This window comes from Dasypus novemcinctus, chromosome 3 (genome assembly GCF_030445035.2).
Source record: "Dasypus novemcinctus isolate mDasNov1 chromosome 3, mDasNov1.1.hap2, whole genome shotgun sequence".
Lineage (NCBI taxonomy): Eukaryota > Metazoa > Chordata > Mammalia > Cingulata > Dasypodidae > Dasypus > Dasypus novemcinctus.
Genome location: NC_080675.1, coordinates 119520966 through 119542829, shown reverse-complemented (window position 1 = coordinate 119542829; position 21864 = coordinate 119520966). Strand labels below are relative to the sequence as shown.

The 21864-nt window shown below is 41.8% G+C and overlaps 1 protein-coding gene across 50 annotated transcripts in view; it reads right to left on the bottom strand.

Moving 5' to 3' along the window:
* The window catches only part of SEMA6D (semaphorin 6D), a 653158-nt gene that overhangs the window by 32094 nt on the left and 599200 nt on the right, over window positions 1-21864 (bottom strand). For 8 of the 50 annotated variants that reach the window (XM_023590770.3, XM_004448089.5, XM_004448093.5 and 5 more), the window contains exon 1: window positions 20932-21349. The exons of 13 other annotated variants lie outside the window; for them this stretch is intronic. The gene's annotated coding sequence lies outside the window, so the exon portion shown is untranslated. Of the gene's footprint in view, window positions 1-19011; window positions 19120-19356; window positions 20573-20931; window positions 21368-21864 lie in introns of those variants that run through there. 29 more of the 50 variants (XM_058294112.2, XM_058294116.2, XM_058294128.2 and 26 more) reach the window with 19 other exon arrangements.

Below are 21864 nucleotides of genomic sequence, written 5' to 3'. Positions count from 1 at the left end.
ATGAAATTAGCTATCAGTGCTGGATGTATCAGAGAGATGCAGGGAGCCTTTGGTGAGAATGCAGATGCCATGGCAATTTCCCAGTAACAGTCTTCAGATTGTCTATTTGTCAAGCAGTACTAAACTTGCTCCTAAAACGTCTTGTCCCAATCTTTTAAGAAATCATGAGAGTCATAAAAGAAATGCAAATTATATCAATGAGGTACAATATTACAATGGGTAAATCTTTTTCTTTTTCTTTTTTTAAAGAATAATACTTTGCACTGGTGAAACTGGGATGAAACCAATATTGCTCATGACAGGGTAAATCAGTATAGCCATTTCAGAAAACAATTTGACAATGTGTAACACATACTCATATCCACACATATTAGTATTATTAACCTTTGGCTCAGTAATTTTGCTTCTGATAATTTATCCTAAGCAAATAATCTAAAGTAAGAAGAAATAGAGAATCTTATTAGAGGAAGTTGCTTGTTGTAGTATTATATATAATGATTAAAAAATTGGAAACAGCTCAAATATCTATACATGAAGAAGTAGTTAAAATAAAGGTATATTTCACAAGCCTCATGGAATATCATGTAACCATTAAGATCATAATAATGAAGACCGGTAATCCTCAGCTTATGATGTAATACAAAAAAATGAGAACGTGGCATTGAGGTGGAGAAAGTGGCCATGATGGCTGCAGGGGGTGGGGATTGGGAAGAAGAGATGTGATGTGGGGGCATTTTCAGGACTTGGAGTTGTCCTGGGTGGTACTGCGGGGACAGTTACTGGACATTGTGTGTCCTCCCATGGCCCACTGGGTGGACTGGTGGAGAGTGTAAATTTAAATGTGGACCACTGACCATCTGGTGCAGCAGTGCTCAGAGATGTGTTCACCGAGTGCTGCGAGTGGCCCATGATGTTGGAGGAGGTTGTTGTTGTGGGAGGAGTGGGGTGAGGGGTGGGAGGAGTGGGGTGAGGGGTGAGGGGGTATATGGGGACCTCATATTTTTTGAATGGAACACTAAAAAATAAATAAGTAAAGACAAAAAAAATCATGCAACCATTGAGATCATAATAATGAAGACCGGTAATCCTCAGCTTATGATGTAATACAAAAAAATGAGAACATAAAATTGAATGTTCACTGTTTACAACTTTATAGAGGTACATACAGACAAATACTAAAAGGGAATAGATATAAATCAAAATAACTTATTTCAGTTTTTTTTCTTTAAAAAATACTTTGTAACGTTTTTGTCTTATATTTAAAAAGGGAAAAGGCAGAGCAATGAAAAAAAAAAAAGAAGGAAAATCTACCTCCCAACCCAAATAAACCAAACATTTTCTTGGTGAAGATAGTTATTGCACTCAGGTTGTTCTGAAGACAGAACTAAGAATATTTGACTCCTACTAATAATGGGACATGTTTCTTGAAATAGCTGATTTTAGATGGTAACTTCCTAGAGAATACATACTCTATCATTTTAGATATCATACTTACACTCCAGATGTTCAGTAGAAGAAAAAGGAGGGGACTCATTACTTCAGTTAAATTAGCATATTATATGTTTGTCTTTGCTCCTCTCCCCTTTCAACCTCCCACCTTTTCTTCCCTGGGCTTCCAAAATAAAAAGTGCTAAAATAAAACCAGCAACAACAGTTTCTATTTTCAGAGTGACCTTTAATCCAATTTTCACAAAGATCCATGCCAATTCAAAACCACTGCTGTTCTGTTGGTGCTAGTAATATAGTGGTTGTCTTTTGCATACAAATTTAAGAAAACAGTCACACAGGAGAAAGAAAATTGGGCTTAGATTCCTTTGTGGCCAAATACTCTAGCCAAAGCAAATGGAAAACTGATGCAATTGTGCACTTGGATATTAAAGCCAAAAACATTTTTACCCCAGTTGTCAAACGTTGGCATTAAGGTCTCCTTTTTCTACTCTAAAGACAGGCACAGGAAAATGGGGAATAAAGTCCTGGCTCATTAGAAGCGCAAACTTCCTCTTACAGCCCTCTGCAGATGGCGGCAGGAGTAAGGACATTTTCGCTGCCAGTCTCCTTGCTCTTTGCTGGAGTCATTACAATACCTCACTGCGATCCAAGTAAATGACAATATAAGCTTTAAGCAAACTTTTATTTGAATGTGTAGTTAAACATTAAATACATGTTTTCATAAACTAATTTCTACACAGCTGAATTGTTTACATTTTACTTTGAAGATAAATGGCTGCTGGAGCACTGAATCTATTTCAGAATTTGGTCACATTGAGCCATTTTTCTTAGTCATAAACTAAATACCATAGCAGATAAGGATAATTCTGCAATTCTTCCTCTAGATGTTAGAGCAACATGAAGTCAGACTCCAACTATCTCTGTGGCCCTTTTCAAATCAACTCACTCAATGCTAATACAAATATAAACACAACTGTCAGCCAACCATAAGGGGCCGAAGAAATATTCTGCGAGTGAAAATGGTGCCATGGCTTCTAAGCTAAGCATCCTAGTGCTACAGAATAGAACAGGCAGAAGTTAAGCTCTTCTCCACCAAAATGAAATGAAATAAAATTAAACAAGTAAGTAAATAAACTCCTAACAAACCCCTAAACTGCATATCTTTTGGGAATCTCAAAGACATCATGCTTCTAGCTCTTGAAAGTAGAGAAAAATTACTGTTCTGTCACACACACCTGTATTATTTAAATTGTTTAAAAGAATCTGCATTAACACCCCTTGATCAGTGGCAAAGTAAAAATTGCTTAATATTTAAGGGATGAAATCATAGCACTAAGCATCATAGCTTTGATCTAAATTGGCTCCTGGTACTGTGCCTTACACTGCAGTTACTTGTGGGCTTTTTAACATTACAGAAAGGCTCCCCATTGCGTTTCTACTAAAACATGCTGACAGTATGTTTGCAAAGTGGAGAGGCTGACCTAATGATGCAAACGTTTTGGTGAGTGATTAGAGACACTTTGAGAATTGAATTCTCTTGTGATCTGAAATTTGCTCAAGGAGAAGGTGGCTTCAGGCAGAACTGAAGATGTACCCAAAAATGATGATTGCTGAATCTCAGTTAATTTAGAGTAGTTTGTTTTCTTTGAAATGTCTTTTATCATTGCAATTTGCCAGTGACCTCAACTTGATGAAAAATCATGAATGTATCTGAAGTCTGTGCTTGCCATTAAATAGCTGTAAGTTTTCATACAGAATTTGTAACTGTGCTTTCAGACGTGCTGGAATGATCGAACCAGGAAATATCTCAGTTCCCACTGTGAGTAAATGCAGACTCAGTGGTGGTACCTTTCTCATGCATGCATGTGGAGAGACTCCAAGGTCTCTGTAGAAACAGGTATTTGAGCTACCATTTGTGTACTATGGCACCTTTTCTACAAGTTAATACTGAAGTCTAAGACTGGACAGAAAACCCCTAGGGCTGACAATCATGTGGTACCACATTGGGGGAAACATAATGAATTGTCAGTGCCCATGACAAAGGGCTATTTAAATATTTTGATTATTTTTAATACACCAAACTTCTAGAAGTGAAAATTAGGAAATTTTCGAGGATGCCCAAATTTGTATATTACAGTTTTGTTTTTGTTTTTTTAATATCTTGGATATAGATTTTTTCAAGTGTGGCAAAAGTACCAGGGTGGGCTAAGTCCCCTCTAGGAAATTAGTATACAATCTATAGAGAGGAAAGGACAGACCCAAACTGAATGAGCAGAATAATCCCAGGGCTCACTCAATTTGATTATATGTTATAAGGCCACTGAAGGGCAAATAGGCCCATCTAAAAGTAAAGGGGTTCAGCTATATCGACCACATAGTTCAACTTCTCAAGAGCTGTCCTGATTTTTAAAAAAATTGTCTCACAATCCCCATGTCCTAATTTCTAGTTTTGAAAGTATGGTTACCACAGTTATAATCCAAACCACGTCTTTTGACATCATTTTACACTTATGTTTTACTCTCCTGGTGTCAAGATTACCAGAATGAACCTGGAGAGCATGTCTAGCTTGCTTTAGCTTACAACTGAGAAAACCAAGATCCTGGGAAATTAGGTGACTTTCCCAAAGTGGTGAATATGGAACTCAGACCCAGAGGCTGTGACTCAACTCTTCTTTACTGCTTGCCTACTCAGATCAATAGAGAATAAATGCCGTTGGTAAAAAGGCCAAATACATGATTTGCAGGACCTAGTGCAAAATGACAATGTAAGGATCCTTGTTGAAAATTAAGAATTTCAAGATGGTGACAGCAGAGCATTCTAAGTATGAGGCGCTGTGCAACTTCACAGGTCACACAAGCCTTACGCTGGCACAAGGTGTAGTCATTCTACTGTTTATTGGACATTGACTCTTTGAAGCAAAGGTGAACTTTGGACATGCTCAAAAATGATCTGTTGCATGGATGAGTGAATGAACAAATACACAAAAGAGTGAAGGAATGCATCTAGAAAATTACTACTAAGATGCTGGTTCTAACTTAATGAACATAGTTAACTCACCATGAGTCCATTATTTAAGTGACTAAATTCAAAACACGAAAATACTTCTCAATATAATAAACCTTCCCAGGTTTACTGCCAGTAAGTTGCCAGAACCATGTCCAGCACTTGAGTGTAGACATGGTAGTACTGCTGTGCTTTTATGTGCTCAAGAAATGTCACATTCTAACCAGAATTGTTCCTGTATTTTTCTAAACCTTCATGCATTTTAAAGTAGGTACTCAAATGTTTTTTGGCACCTATTCATGTGCAAAATCTGTAAGTACTTTACACATTGCCAGGCATCCTTAATTTGAAAGCAATAGTAATAATAGTAACAAAACTACTACAATGTATTGAACTTTTATGATACATAAATACAATGCTAAGGGCTTTGATATAGTTCCTCCTGAACACCTCATAAAATCCCTAGGAGGACATTATATCATCCTGCCTTTCTGGTGAGGAAAATGAGACTCTGAGAGGTTAAGTGGTAGAATAGAATTTGAACTCAGGACCATTTGAACTCACTCGTGGAAACTAACTGGTGTCTGAGAAGGGAAGTAATGGAGCAAGGGCTCTTGTTTGCCTTTAAAGAACAAGACTTTATTTGATAAAGCCTGAGAGAAGATTCTCCTTGGTGAACAAAGATTCACCTATATTTAAAACAATGGAAGTAGAAATTTCAGATTTTGAAAATCTAGGCGGTTAATTTTCATAGCTTAGTGCAAAAGCAGATTAGTTGTACAAAGACAGATAAAGGAGGAGTCTCCTTATCCATATTTTATGGTGCCTTAGAACTGATTCATTGTATGACTGTACTAGGAAAAAAGGTTAAACAGCACCAGTGAAGGGGGGCTCAGACGCAGGCTAAGGTTTCCACTCCGCTTGCCATATATTTCATTAAGTGAGAGGAAAGATAAAAATGTGGGTGACATAAGGGGTTTAGAATGTGACAGAAACACATGAAACTTTAACTTTAGAGGTTCAAGGGTTAATTTTTTAAGAAATACGAACCATGGGAAAATGTGAATTTATAATCACTAACATCTCACAGAGTTGAAGAGAATAGAGTTGTTTCTGTCTTTACCTCTCAATAGATAAAAGTGCCTTCATAATTATGGCCTTGTATTTATTATGATGTTTGAATGTGAAATGTTAACCTGGCAGAGGTGTCTTATTTCTCATTTAAGACAAGTTGCAGAAGAAATAAAGCAAAAGAAACACGGATGCCTGGTGAAGGCAAATCAATTTTACACATTCTGTCTGCTTTTTTTTTTTTTTTTTTTTTGGTAGCAATATTCTCCAATTCATTACCGTTTATATTTTTTAATTGCCTAATTAGAAATGCAAATTCTGTTCCAGGTATGTGAAAGGTTCAAAAAATATTTCTGGACTCTGGACAAACACTATAGTTTGAGCACACTCACAAATGTGGTTATGTAATGTATACTGGGTGTCTAGAACATGTATACATAATAACATATAATATGCATATGTAGCAACATACAAATATTTTGTAACCAAATGCTGATTTTGTCCAGGAATCCACTGGGAAGTGAGTTGCCATCAGTCTAAGTCAAACTTGATGGTCCCTTTCCCCTGCTCAAAATAACTTTAGGCTTCAGGTGTAGACACTAGTCTATCCAAGGGGACTGAGGGGAATGTTACGAGGAAAGGTTTCTCAAGAACTTCTGACCTGCAGATTCTCACCTGGAATGTGCCAGTCTTACTGGGACATGAAAAGACCTGACCAAGGACAAGGTCTCACAGGCTGAGAATGGCAGAGAAGAAGCGAGAAAAGCACCTACATCTTTTATAACATTGTTGAGACAAAGACTTAACTAACCGTGGAGCTTAGACTTATTATTATGTGACTTAATAACTTGTCCTTATCATTTAAGCAATTTAACAATTGTGGGTACATTTTTCTGTTATTTTCATCTCAAAGCGTTCTAGTGATAGGAAACTCAACACAACTGAGTACCTACTGTATTCTAAGACTGTACTGGCCAATTTATATATATTAGCTCTAATTCATTTCACATCTCTTCAGGATAGTGGTATTTTCTCCATTGTATAGAAGAGGAAACTAATACTGAGAGACACTAGTGAATTGCCCAATTTCTGACATCTAGGAAGCAAGTGAGGCAGGATTCCAACCTATGTCCATGATTTCAAAGTTTATCTCTTAAAATTACTGTATGTATGTGGGTGGTGCTGCACTTTCATATATGCCCATACCCATATTCCTATGGGGAAGATATCTGTAATAGCAAAATAATTGGTCACATATTTGAAGCTGTGAAGAGTATTAAAACTGGTGGTAAAGAACTGAAGGAAGATACAGCTAAATGAATCAAATGGCAAGATGTGGATAAGGTGATCACTACCAAGTTTCCTCCTCATGGGCCAGATACTACAAGCTCTGTTCTGGCAACTCTGAAATCACAACAGATGGCACTTGCTTTAAATACTTACCAACCTGTAGAGAGACCAAACTCAACAGGTTTTAAGGGAGATAGGCCTCTCTAAAGAAACTACTGAGTCAAAGATAGCAAATTTCTTGCATAGGGGCTACTATATACTCTCCCATTTCTAGGGAAGACTTCACTAATCAATCAAGGCATTCTTTTTCTCTCTGATTTTGGATGTAGTTCCAGAAACCTCTGCAATCCCAGTTGCAGGGGCCATTACCAATCAAGCAGGTTTGGCTCTCTAGTGTGAAACTCATTTGCCCTCTCAGTCCTGAGATATTCAGTAGGGGCTCTTCAGGGTTAAAATTGAAAATCACTGGGCTGAATTAGTTGCAATTACTGCTAATTGAAAATATTATCTATGTATTTCTGAAAATTGAGTCTAAAAACTATATTAGCAGCAATGAAGTTTAAGTGATCCCAAAAGAAAAGAGTAAAACGTTGTAAAATGTAAATGGTAATGATAAATTTTAGAAGTCGTACTGTGTGTCTGTCTCTTTATACAGATAGAATGTGTTCCATGCACATTCTTAACATAAATTCATATTTTAAAAAGTCATCATCAGATCTGATCCCAAGACCTAAGTAAATAAAGTCTGTAGATAAATACAGCATCAGGGAATCCTACCACTAAAAAGAATATTGGCGATTATCTAGACTCTCTCTGCTGCCTATCCTCACTCCACTTTGTTTTAAAGAAGAAATTAGGGCCAGCACCTTGTCTATAGATACCTGGTTGGCTAATATTTGTATTAGGGCTAGAAATCAGGTTTTAAGACTCCCAGCTCTGTGCTCCTACTCCTTCCTCAATCTGCTCTAGCAGACTTTTCAGTGATGGTGTACATTGTGAACTTCAAAATTATATGAAACCCCAAAGATTAGCTAAGGAGGTGGCAAAGAACAGAAGAGAAGGTGAGAGAGGTGGTGAGTAAGGGAGGCAGGAAGAGATCTCTAACAATTTTCTACAGTTCTTTGGAGATCGGCCAGAACATAGGCTTCTGGCTTTCTGGTTGACCTCTGGGGATATCAAGCCTTTCAGGTTGGGAGATGATATTGGCTATCAGTGAATGGGGTGGGATAGTCTTGAGGAACATCATACAATTAATTGATCAAGGAATTGACCAAATAGTATTTGTACTAGAGTCAGCAAGAAAGTCCCATTCATCCCGCCCCCCCACCCCACTGTCTTTCTTGAAACATTCTTTGCTGAACTGGGCGCTCCATTACAATGATTTTCTAGAATATTTCAAGATGGATCTCCCCTGATCCCCAAAATGCTCCTTCATTCAGTCACCCAAGTACAGACAACTGGATTCAGAGACCCTGTAAATTCAGTTAATCAGGTGAATAATATTCACCACAAAATAAATAAATGAATGTCTATATGTGGTACAACACAGGGCATGAAGATCAGTAAAGATTAATTTTTGCATTGTTACTATGATTACATTTAAAAACCATAAATTGATTATTCTAATAACAACTGGGCTCTCCTCACCACTATGATTTTATTGTTTCCTCTGTTGATTTAAATGAGGAGGGTCAGAGTGAGTGGTTGAGATCATGGCTTTGCATTGTTTCCTGCACTGATCAAACTGAGGAGGTAAATGCTGAGTGGTTGAGATCATGGGCTTTGAAGGCAGAAAGGCTTGGTCTTGAATTCTGACTCTGCTACTGTGTATGCCCTTAGCAAGGTACTTAATTGTGGCAGGCAGAGTATTGGCTCCCCAAAGATGTCCATGCCCTAATCTCTGGAACCAGTGGATATGCTGCCTTACATGGCAAAAGTGAACTTGCAGATGTGATTACTTAAGGAACTTAAGACAGGGAAGGTATCTTGGATTATCCAGGTGGGCCCAATATAATTATAAGCATCCTTAAAAGATGGAAGAGGGATGCAGAAGAGTCAGAAGGAGATGTGACAATGGAAGCAGAGGTCGGAGTCATGCAACTGCTGGCTTTGAAGATGGAAGATGAGGCCACGAGCCAAGAAATTCACATAGCCTCTAGAAGCTGGAAAAAGGAAGGAAACAGATTCTCCCCTGGATCTTCCAGAAAGAATACAGCCCTGCTGACACCATGGTTTTATCCTAGTGGGGCCCATTTCTGACTTCTGACCTTAGAACTCTCAGATAAAAAAATGCATGTTGCTGTAGGCTGCTAACTTCATGGTAATTTGTTGTAACAATCATAGGAAACTAACTGATGCTCCCTGAGTATCTGTGTCCTCACTATAAAAGGACAATAAAAAAGTTATGTGCCCCAAAGGGCTGATATCAAGATTATATGAGAAAATGTAAATAAAGAATTTCAGTGCTTGGCACAGATTAAAGACTTGATAAGTGTTCACTTTCATTGTGCCTATGATATCATCATACAGAGTATGAATAAAGAATGGGTATGAATACATAGGGTATGAGTTATATATTGCTGACGACAATAAACAGTTATTCTGTGAAGCATAATTCATTGTATCATAACAATACCTTACATTTGAGCAGCACTTAATCTGATATTTACAAACCACTTTTCATCCGTATTGTCTTATTTGATGCTCATGAAAATCACGAGGGGAAAGTAGGGCATCTACATTTGAGGAGACTAGGACCCAGAGGGACAATCTTTCCTTCGGCCAGATAGCAGATGGTCAAGGCTGGAGTACACATCTTCTGATTCTGAATATAAGTGTCCTCCCCATCTCATCACGTGGCTTATAGAAACCTACACATACAGTAAGTAGAATATAATAGGAAACAAAAATGACAAAGCCAAATGATGATGGGGCTGTTCATCTCAAAACAAACCATTTCCTATATCATCTCCACCAGTGAAGTTTTCTCCAGGGCCTCCAGCCCCGGCTCTTCCAAGCGCAGCCTGAGTACTCTCTCTAATGCATCTAGTCAATTGTGCAAAGCACAAGGGAAAAAATTCCATCCTGACCGCAGCAGGCAATCACCTTATGCCCTGAAGCGTGAAGTTTGATTACCCTTATCTCAGTTTATCATTAAATCAAAAAGTGTTGCTATGAATACTGGCCCAGGCCTCCATTTATGAAATTATACAGGCCAGTCAGCAAAAATAAGTGAGCACCCTTTTCTGTCTTAATTTCTGTTCACTGTGAAGCTCTTGCAAACTGGGAGAAAAACCCCTCTTGAGTCTTGAGCAGATTTTATTCCTTTCTTCATTCTTTCAGAAGCTAGCTGGAATACCTTCCACTCCTAACCATTCCCTGTGTGTGTAGGCAAGAGGCCTCCATTCCACTATGTAAGTGGTCTCTGAAGACCCGTTTTGAAGCCTAGCACCTTGCTTGAACCGGCACCTGCATTTTAACAGAGTCCCAGGTGATTCGCAGGCACATTTCTGCTTGAGAAGCACTGGCTACACTAGAGCACCATTTCTCAAAGTGTGGTCAAGGAGGAATTGGCATGAGTCATCTGAGGTGTTTGTTTAAAAAGCAGACTTCTGGACCCCATTCCAGGGCTGGCAAAGAAGACACTTTGGGGCCGGAGCCCTGGGGATCTGCATGTTAACCCCTCATGATTCTGATGAGTTTTAAAGTTTGAGAACCAGTGGTAGAGATCCAAGAGGTAGTGATTACAGGGATGGTCTAGGGGAGTTTGTGAATTCTCCTGGCATTATTCAGGTTTTTATATGCCAGGGGCTACCTGCAATCATCTTCCTTTATCCTGCGACATGACCAACAGTAAAAGCCAGACTTCCAGCATCATAATTCTGAACCAGCTACCACCCGGATCAGGCATCTTTAACCAGGGGTCAAGGTCTGGGGCAAATATTCAGGTCCACTCCCCTCCTGCCAAATTCTCATTTCCAGTCTAGCTGAATCTTTGGCAAGTGTAGTGGGTAGGGTGGAGGGAAATTGGTTGTGGAACTGTCTTCAAGGTCTATATATCTGTTAAAGGCACATAATAAAAGCACACATAGAAAGATGGAACAGCTTCACGACTAAGCACACAGGCTCTGGACCCAGACTGCATTTATATTTATTTAACAGACACTAATACAGACTCACTCCTTACAAGCCAAGCACTATTCTAAGTGCTGTTCAGATATTAATTATATCTCACAACAGCCATGCTAAGTGGTACTACCATTACTATCCACCTGTTGTATGATGAAACCAAGGCCCAGAGAGGTTAAGTAATTTGTTCAAGATCACACAGTTCATCTCTCACACCCAGGTAGACTGGCTCCAGAGTTCACGTTCTTAAGCACCTTGAGATGCTGCCTGTCATGCATCCGAGTCCCCAAGGTCCCTCCTTCACTAGCTGTTTGACCCTGGGCAAATGCCTTAACCTTCTGGTGCCTCAGTTTCCTTGGGTGTAAAATGAGTATATTAATAATAACAGCATCCACCTCAAAGGACATTTGAGTATATGCACTTAGAAGAGTGTTGGGCTCATAGTGAACACTCAATAAATATTAGCTCCTGGATAGCTATTAGTGCTGCACCATCAGGGGTAGCCCAAGGATTAAATCAGCTGACATATTTAAAGTGCTAGGCACCATGCCATGGCACACGGAAAGCACTCAGTAAATGCTAGCTGTTATTATCAGTCTAGTTGAGCCAGGCTGGTTTATTTTAGGTCCTGTCTGGAAGCAACTGTGCTTTATGCCGGGGGAGGCAGCTTGCCCTTCACTTCAAGCCACTGGGTAGGAGCCAGACCAATTACTAGACTAAACAGGTTCTCTGCTTTACATCACTGGAATATTCCTGAAAAGTCCCCTGTACTGAACTTGCATACACTTAATCTTTTTTCCCTATTGACCTATTTTATCATTTCTGATTGATCTTTAATTGGCAGTGATTCTTTAGACTTAAGAGTATTCCTTAAGACTGTCAAGTAGCTATTAACTTGTAAAAGACTTAAAATATACCAAGGAAAATTGAATGGATGGAGCAATTCTTTGCCAAAGCCAATTGACTTGGTCATTCCCGCATGTAACTGTTGTTTTTGTTTTATTTTTCATTTTTATTTTTCATACTATATTCTTCCCTCCCGTAAAGCTCATCACCTTCACTGAACTATGGGTTGATTAAGATCTATGTTAACTCAAGGGGTTAATGATGTCTTGGAAATAACCATGCCCTAACCCTTCAGGCTGGGGGAGCGGGCTGGGCATGGGGGGCTGAGATGGGGTAACTAGGGAGGGGTGGGGAGGAGGTGAGGGAGTGGGAGAGCAGTTGATGGCAGGATGGGTCATCTCTAAAGCTCAGACCCAGAAAGGGGTGCTGGATCACCAAGGACTTTGAAGGATGGAGTTTGCCAAGAGGAAGCATTAGTAACATCCCAAGTCATTTACTGCTACCAGTTCTCTCATGTATTAGGGAAAGACTGTCATAGCTCCAACTCATGAAGGCTATATCTGCAATGTAATAAAAAGGTAAATGCAAACAACACGTTCATTAAAATATTTGCAGAACACATCTAGCAATCTACCGTGTCACTCACTCTGCTTGCTAACTTATGGTGACGAACACACAATATAGCCTCATGGAGCCTGTGACCTAATGAGCCCCTGGAGTCCAACCCTTATAAATTCTCACCATTTCAGGAAGTCTCTGCTCTCTTTTCCACTTCCTATCTTCATATCTCCACATCCTCCTTTTTCCCCTCCCCAAATCCCCCTACCTGTGTATGCAATTTATTCCTTATTACAGAGTCTAGATCTAGAGCATTTTCAAGTTAGAAAAGATGACGCCGACAAAGCAGCCATCTTCTAGACTGGTTCTGTAAACAACCCTGTGGTGGGGATCCGTTTTGCTGGGTAATTTGAGGCAAATCCCTTGCAATGTTCATGTGTAATGCTGAACTTGTTGGCAGCTGATTTGGGGGTTTTAACTTTGATCACTGAGCAATCTACTGAATCACCACAAGATTGATCTTATTCATTCTGAGAGTTTAAGCTACGGGGTCATCTTATGAGTGGCTAAGACACTCAGTAAAAATATTTGGATGCATGCATGGCACAAGTCACACCTTCACCTGAAAAGGAAGTCTATCTTGGGTTAGGACTCACAAATGGACAAATGATTTCTATGCCTGCCCCCAGCCCAAGGCCTTTGCCTAAGCTGTTTTCTATGCTTGGAATGCCCTCCCTCTCACCCCCCTACTGCCCCTCACTGTCCACCTGTCCAAATCCTACCTAGTCCAAGGACCAGTTCAAGTATCACCTGCACCAAAGCCTTCCCTGGCCATGCCAGCCAGAAATAACCTTTCACTGCTCTCAGTTTCCCATAGGTAGGCATGTGTAGGTCTTTCCTGGCACTTCACACACCGACCTTTTTATTTGGGCTATTTGCTTACATTGTCTTCTCTATATCACTCAGGAAGATCCCTTTTTTTTTTTCTTTTATAAAGGGTATTTACTTGGGGTAAAACTTATAGTCCAAAGATCATGAAATGTCCAAATTCAGGCATCAGCCGAGATGGTTTCTCACCAAAGTCAGCTACTGTTGATTCTGGCATTGTTGCCACTGGTTGAAGCAAGATGGCTGCCAATCTCTGTGGAGGTCTCTGCCTTGCCCTCCAGAATCTACCATCTTTTGGAGCTCGGCTCTGAACAACCAGGCATAGGGCTGGTTTCTTTCCAGGCCTCCTGTATCAGTCTTGGCTGTTCTGCTCTCTTCCCAAGTTGAACTGTAAGCTATCAGGCATATATAGCAGGGCTGGTCTTCTCTTGAGCTGTTCCATTGGCTCAGACTCTTGGGGGGCTTGGTGCTTAAGTGATCCTCTGTCTCATGTTGCAGAATCAAATATGCTGCACCCCCCCCCTTTTTTTTTCCTCCCTCTCTTTCCCTGTTAATCTGTTTATATCACCCCCAGCAAAGGGGTGGGGACTCAACTTGAGTCACCCCTCTTTGATGGAGTCCAATCAAAAGCCCTAAAGCAATCTTATAAAGTAATCTAATCAAAGGCCCCTGGAATGAATTTAATGGAAGCAAAGGGTATCGCACCCAGAGGAATAGATAAGTTTAGAAATATAATACTTCTTTTTTTGGGATTCTTAAAATAATCTCAAACTGCCATAGATCAGGAAGATCCTTGAACTCTGAAATCGTGTACTCTTTGAACCCTCACCCCTCTCTGGCATCTATTTGTACAGAAGACACTTGATAAAAGTTAGTTGAAGGAACAAATGGTTACCCCAGCCATGGCAGAAACAGAAACAACTGCAACATTCTTTCTTTCTCTTCTCTCTCTCCTGCTTCATCTTCTGTAGCTTTAAAAAAATACCTTTATTTTGTCCACCAAGTACCCAGAGGAGGTTTGTGGTCTCACTGATAAACACAAACAACTCTGCAGACCAAAAAACTTCCAGAGACCATCACAGTAACAAGTGAGGCCCAGGCTAAGGCAGGCACGGTGGGAGTCTGGGTCTCCGTTTGCTGACAGCCTGCTCCTGGGGAATGGAAGTGTGATTTTCTGAAAGAGCTTCATCTGCTCTGGTTCATATGTGCCAGTTCCTCAGCTCTGTAGAGTTAAACTCCTGACTTTATTTTTAAATACAGACTCCAATAATAGGCTAAGTAATTGCAGCTCTTCCTGAAGCCTTATTATACATGTACCAACATATTGGACTTTTTAAAACCTATATTTCCTTCCCGTAAATACAGGTTGAAAACCTTCAATTTCAGTGTTGTGTGTTGTGGTAGTGTGTATTTGTGTTTTCTCCTTCCATAGGAATCGTGAATAAAAAAGAACAACAACAAAAATGCCGATGCAAGGGTGACAATTTCTCAACAGTGTGTCTGATTACTCATATAGGTAAAAGGAGTCTCTTGCAACAATAACTAAGAAAAATGTTTGTTACACTATAATACACAAACTTCAGTAATACACTTTTCATCCAGGTGCTACTAATGCTTGGTCAGCTGCAGCTCCCACTGTCTTTGCTGATGGGACCCATAAATACTCCTGGGAAATAGGACAAGGATACATAATGGATCTCCACCTGCCAACATCCAGGAAATGAATGTCAATTGCACCCAGACACAGATGCACTTTTTGAAGGAGAGTGACGAATATTGCTATTTGTCCTATGCCAGTGTAATCTTGGACAGGAACACTTAATATAGAGAAAATGGTGGGGGAAGATGCTGTTCTAAGATACTTGAAAAGAAGTGCATGTCATAATTATTTGGTCATCAAGAATAAAAATTAAAGAAGAGTACAATATGATTTAGTTTAGGAAAGGTTTAAGATATAAGAGAATATCTGGACTTTGCTATCTATATAAAAGATGACCTTTTTATTGAAAAACAAATATAGAACTATCAGGGGATCAAAGAATTGCAGGATAGTCAGTGTTCCTGGAAGTAATTCAGGGCGGTGAGGTATCAGGTAGACCTCAGTGTGAATCTTGTTGGAAGTAATTCAGGGCAGTGAGGTATCAGGTAGACCTCAGTGTGAATCTTGACTCTACCATTCCCACACTGTGATTTTGGGAGAATGACTTAACTTTTTGTTGCCTCAGTTTCTTCTCCCATAAAACATTGTTAAAAATAGAAGTCATCTCAGGCATTTCTTTCTAGATAAAAGCTCTTAGGATGGTGCGTTGGTCTTAGTAAGAAGACTAGCGACAGTATTAGGTGTTGTAGTTGCAGGGTTTTTTTGTTGTTCTTGTCCTCATCATCATCTCAGTTGTTTTGTGCCTGATTTCTTTATTAATTGTTAAGGAGAGAAGAGAGAAGACTAACTCACTCCCACCAAAACATGACTACCAATCCCTTTCACAGGTCAATTCTAAAAGTGATATTTCTAACTTAAAAGTTTGGCTTGGCAACATAATCTTACCCGTGATGATTAAGTGTCAACTTGGCCAGGTTATGGTATCCAGTTGTTTGGTCAAAGTCTGGCCTAGCTGTTGGTGTGGAGGTATTTTGTAGATGGGATTAGCTTGTATAATGAGTTAACTTTTAAGTAAAGGAGATGACCCATGACAATGTGGGTGGGCCTCCTCCAGCCAGGTGGAGATTGTAATAGCAAGAATTGAGGGCTCCAGGGATCAGAAAAGGAATCCTGCCTTAAGACTACACCTTCCACTTCTTCCTGAGTTTCCAGCCTAAGGAATTTGGACTCAAGACTTCAGCATCACTCTTACTAGAATTCGCAGCCTTTAGCCTGCTCTATAGAATTTGGACTTGCCAACCTCCACAACTGCATGAGCCAATTACTTTATAACAAAGTTCTTTATACACACACACACAGACATTCTGTTGGTTCAATTTCCCTAGAGAGCCTAACTGATATACCACCTAATTCTCCCATTCTTGCCTTAACAAACAATGAGTTCTTAGCAGGTATCTGATTGAGGGAAAAAAACAAACAATCCAAAATAAGAGAAATGAGAGATAGCACCAGGTACTATTAGACATGGGGACTACATTTAGTTACATCGTATGTACTTTGTGTAAAAGGATGAAGCAATAACATATGCAGTTCACCAAAGAAATAGAGAAGGTCTTTTTCTGTTTTCAGTCATTTGGGATGGTAGGCTAAAGGTTAGCTACTTCATTCCTCCCACCATCCCCCCCTTCACACAGGTGAATTCTGAAGGTCCTGACGAGTGCTGTCTGAAAGGCTCTTTCCAGCTCATAATTCTGTTGGCTCTCTGTGGGTCATGTAAGGTTGGGGCAAGACCCCTCTTAAGTGGAACATGCAAGCTGGCAGGGCCTTTGCGCAGACTGTCCCCAGAACTGGATGCAGGGCTGGGCGCAGGTTGCTAAACAATGGAAACTTCCCGTTCTGGGTGTTAACTTTAGTTACCACAGCCAGACAATGCTGCCAGTGGTGTGGAAGAAAAAATTGCTGTAGCCAGCTGTGCCGTTCACAGTCGGATGGGTTCTGTGTAGCTCCAAATGGCGATGGAGCCAGCAGCCTGTTGTAGCCAAGGACAGGATGATGGATGATCTACACACTGTGTCCAAGTAGAGAGAACGGCACAAGTTCACTTCAGGGTTGTTAAAATGCTAATCTGGGTGAGTTAACAAAAGCCTAATAGAAAAGAAAAGTTTGAGAAATAAGTACACCTCATGTGGTATCTGTGTAGACCACTGATTTCATCGCCATTGGTTACGTAAACGGTTGCTTTTCAAAGTAAAAACGTTTTGTAGTTTTCCTGTTGGGAGAAATGGAAGCAGCTCCAATTATAAGCTGCCCTGCCACTGTTTTCATGGTCTCAGGAGGAAAATTCAGCCCGACAATAGGCCCATCATCTGAAAAGTGTTACTGTATGCTTAATATAGTTATGTGATTTTTATTCTCCCCATGAGTCATGGGAATATATCAAATCACACTCTCCCCCCTTCCCCAACTTCCAGTTGGCAGCTGTTCACAAAATAAGCGGCAACTTAAGACACTGGCTTTGGTAGATTTTAACGCTACCCCATTCACAGGAGCCACAGAAAGTGAGATCTCTTGCTCTAATGACAGTTTTGATGTGTGAATTACATGAATAGTACATTGAATCATTAGTGTTAAAGGCAAGAAGGCAGGACCACCGTAAATATTTCTTGCCTTAGAATCTCTAGGAGAAAATGTGGTTCAAAAGAAAAGTACATATTTACATTTCTTGCCAAAAGATTTATTTTGTCATTATTTCTTTTCATTCTTGCTCAAGTTGAGCATACAAGTAACATGTCTGGCTCACCTGGTGTTGGAACACTGGCTAGCACAGCTCCTTGCAAATGACAGGTATTTAATAAACACTGACAGATTGGCAAGCCTTTCCTCCCTCTTGCTTCATCTTAAAAAAACAAACAAACTAGAACTTGTACACTTGAAGTATATTAAATGAAATAAAAGGTAATGTTTTACCATGCAATATGCTAAAGGAAGGAACTCACCTCCTATGGTTGATTATACTAACCATGGTTAGGCATCCAGCCAGGCTCTTAACTGTATAAAATGCATCTGAAGGCTGAAAAGCGACCCTATTTCAGATGCATTTTTCACTCTTTTTATCTTAGTGAAATTCACATGCAAGAACAATGACTAAGCTCATTACCAAGGTTCATGGTGATGGAGCAGCAAAAAGTGAAGAACTTCTTTAGTTTTGGAAGTCCTTAATTATGGGCATCTTTGGCATCAAAACGCTGGTTCCTGTGTACTTGCCTGTGTCCCTTTCAAGAGTTAGAAACCCTCACATGTGATGCAGGGACCACTCACCCAGACAGATACTAGACAGATCTTTCCTGTGCATCCAGCCAGGGTACTGAAGTCCACTAGATTTCTAAGTTGCCCTCACTCTAAGAATGAACAGGTTTCTGTCACAGCTATCTTTCAAATCCATCAAACCAGGGAAGACATGACCAGATGGTGCTATTAGAGGGCATCAAAATGGGGGGAGGGGGCAGATGCCCACAAATCTAAATCAAACGTGAGTTAACCAGCTGTCTGGTGATGGAAAAGTGACAATATTTCTGGCTCCTGGCACTTTCCAGAATTATAGAAATGTTTCTTAAAGACAGTTATCTATATAGTACCCCCAGCAGAAATGTTTTATAGGATCCAGTAAGAAACAGTAGTTGGTTTGTTAATCTAACTAAATGTGCAAATGGAAGAAAACAGTCTGCTAAGAAACACATTCTGGAAATCTTAGGGTTATCTATTTGACCATCCTTCTGAGAACACATTCTGGAGCTCAGACTCTAGCTAGAAAAAAACAAAAAGCAACAAAACTCAGCTATGCTTGGGCTAGTTTATTTACTTTAAGATGTTTAAGTTAATGGTAATATAGACCAAAATCTCAGAGCTTATCTGGCAATTTCTATTTATCTTAGCCAGAGTAAATGTTTATATAATATCTGCCAGCCTGACAGAATATTCCTGTCACTCACTACATTAAACACGACTACACACAACTTAATTTCCTGAGTTAGATTCCTAAGAGAGAGGATTTTTTTGGTTTTGTTTTACTTTTATTACAGCATTAATAAACCAGCATCTAAATCTACTGTTTTAAACCACCAAAAGGCTAGTAAAATTCTCACCCTGAGCTGTCTGAGATAAGATTTTGCAATCTTACCAGGAAGAAACCTTGAAAAAAAATTCTCCAAGCTGTTTTCCTCCTCTTCAGAGGCACAGAGCTCAAACCAGTTCCAAAAATGTTAAACATTTCCCTAGGACTTCAGTCCTGAAATAAACAAATGAATTCACTTTATTGCTCCAAATACCAAGTAGAGGGAAGGACAATTTCTAAGCATCCATACTTTCTACTGCAGACTTCAAAATTCATAGTAGCCAGAAATTCCTGGAAAAACTACCCTACACATTTGTTTTCCCAAGTATCACACTACCATTATTTTTAAGGGAAAGTAGCCTCCTTAGTGCCGGATGTAAGGTTCAATTATTGTTTACGAAGTCTATATACCTATAATATATAGGCCTGCTGTCCATTCTGTGTGGAAATCACCCAGCTGAGAGCGGTGAGGGGGCTGAGCTGCAGGAACACCAGATAGTTGCCGGTCACCTCAGAACAGGAGTATCCCGAGTTTCTGAAATGCTGTAATTGATCTCAGTACTTCAATGACCCCCTTGCTCCATGACATTTAGCTCTTTAGAAGTTCAGGATTTAAACAGTCACCTGACAGCAATGGTTTCGAGAGTAGACTTAGCAGAAATCTCTCAAACCCGGATCTCGTCTACACCTCGGAGTCCTTTATGACCTTTCATTTCAATCCAAGAGTTTTACAGGCTAGAGGAAGCTTTAAGCCTTTCCAGATCACCCTACGCGGGCTGCTGTATCAGTTTCTGCAGACCAGAAACAGGCATCATCGCTGTCAAAACGCGAAATAAAAGTTTCCCTACCTTCCTTCCTCCTCACCATCCCCCTGCCCGCGCTGCCGACGCTAGCGGCGGTTCCGTCCCGGCAGCAGGACGCCGCTCGCCGCCGGAGAAGGGGCTCATGCAAAATTGACTCTTTCTTATTTGTTTCCATCCATAATTGATGCGTTGAAGAGAACGTAACACATCTCAGCGCTGGGCTTTTGCCGCCTGGCGGAGACCCTGTCCACGACGCTTCCGTAAATCATTTCCAGGAGGAGAACAAAGCACGGAAAGTTGCCGGGGAGAGTGGCCGGGAGAAGAAACCCGGGGACCGAGTGGGAGGTGGGGGTGGGCATTGGGCAGCTCCCGGCCCCCGAGCCCGCCTGCGGCGCGCTCGGCCAGCAGGGGGAGAGGGATGGTGGGAAGCAGTTGCCCTCTCGGCCTGAGCTGGTGCTGGAGACAGGAGGTGGGGGGAGGCGGGTGAGGGTGGGGAAGTCATCCGAGCTCCCACCCCGAGCCAGAAGGGGTTGGACCACCCCGAGGGGCGCAATGACAGGTAGCCGACGCTGGCGCGGGTGGTGGGTGGGCTGGTCGGGTCTCCGCCGCGAGCGCGAGGCGACGCCCCTTCTCCCCGGCGCGGGCGGGTGCTCGCCTGCACGCTGGCAGCCCGGCCCCGGGCTGCAAGACCCCAGCTGCCCCAGAGGCCGGCGGGACGGAGGGGGCGGCCGAGTCCGCAACCAGCTCCTTCGGCTTTGGCTCGGCTCTCTCCGCTGGCTGGAGACGCCGTACCAAAGCTGTCCCTATTCGCCCTGACAGTGTGTGGGGGAGCGCCGAGCTGGCGCTGCCTTGCAAGAAACTTTTACTTGCGCCCCCCACCCTTTTTCTTTCTCTTCTCCTGGAACAGTACACAGTGAAGGAGGGGCTGCAAGTCCAAGTTGCCCCTTCCCCCCAAACCTCCAGCTTTGCCAGTTTTGACGGGTCCGTTAAACCTCTCCAGTCCTCGGCGCGTACCTTGCACCGCAGGCAGAGAGCTGCTTGGAAAAGAAATCAACTCTCCAGTGACACTACACACACACACACACACACGCGCGCGCGCGCTGCGATTCAGGCTTTAAGGATCTTGGTCCGACCCTCAGCAGGCGCCCGTAACATGGACAAATTTTTTAAAAGACCGTCTTACCTCATGGGGAAAGGCTGGTTGAAAGAAAAAGAAAAAGAAAAAACGAGCTTGTCACTCGCAACGAAAAAATAAAGAAAAAAGAAAAATATATATCCCTCTGTCTCCTTAGGTTTTGGCTTCCTCGATATAATCCTGAAACTCGTCGCCACCAGCCCTAGCAGCAGCAGCAGCAGCAGCAGCAGGAGCAGCAGCAGCGGGACGGAGCAGAAGCAAAACAAACCCAGGCACGGCAAATGGTGTAATTCGATCCATCTCCAGTCAATCCGTCAGGCGAGCCGGGAGCCGGGTGCCCTCCCAGTACTCAGCGGCTCGCGGCGCCGGTCCCACCCCCGGGCGCGGACGGCAGGAGGCGCGGGCAGCCGGGCGCGAGCGCCCTAGCCCGTGCGTCGTGGCCGGCGCCGCCTGGAGGCCCCCACCCGGGCGCCGCGGCCCCTCTGACCCCTCGGTGGCCTCAGCGCCCCTCCTCCCTGAAGTCTGTTGCGAACCCTCCCTCTTTCCTCCTCCGAGGAGCTGCTCCTTCCAGCAAGTCCCTGCGCGCCTCAGTCAACCAGCTCGCTATGACTGCTGCAGCCCGCGAAGCAGCCTCTCCACGTCCCTCCCTCTTTCCCTCTATTTCTCGCTTCCTCACTTTTTTCAGAGCCTTCCCACAGACACCCAGAGGACAAATCATTGCAGCCCAGAGTAGCTGCAGGCGCTGTTGCTCCGTAAAGTTCTGACTTAGTTTTCGGGTCTAAGATTTCTTTTTTAAGCACATCTTAAACCTCCCCCACCTTATCCCCACCCACCCTTTCACACCCACACACTCACACACACAATTTTCCTTTATAACCATTAAGCAAAACATCTGGGAAGAAGCAATCAAACATTGCTTTATCTTTATAAAATAGAGAAATTGCCTACTAAAAATCCCATTTCTACTTTGAATGAAAGCCA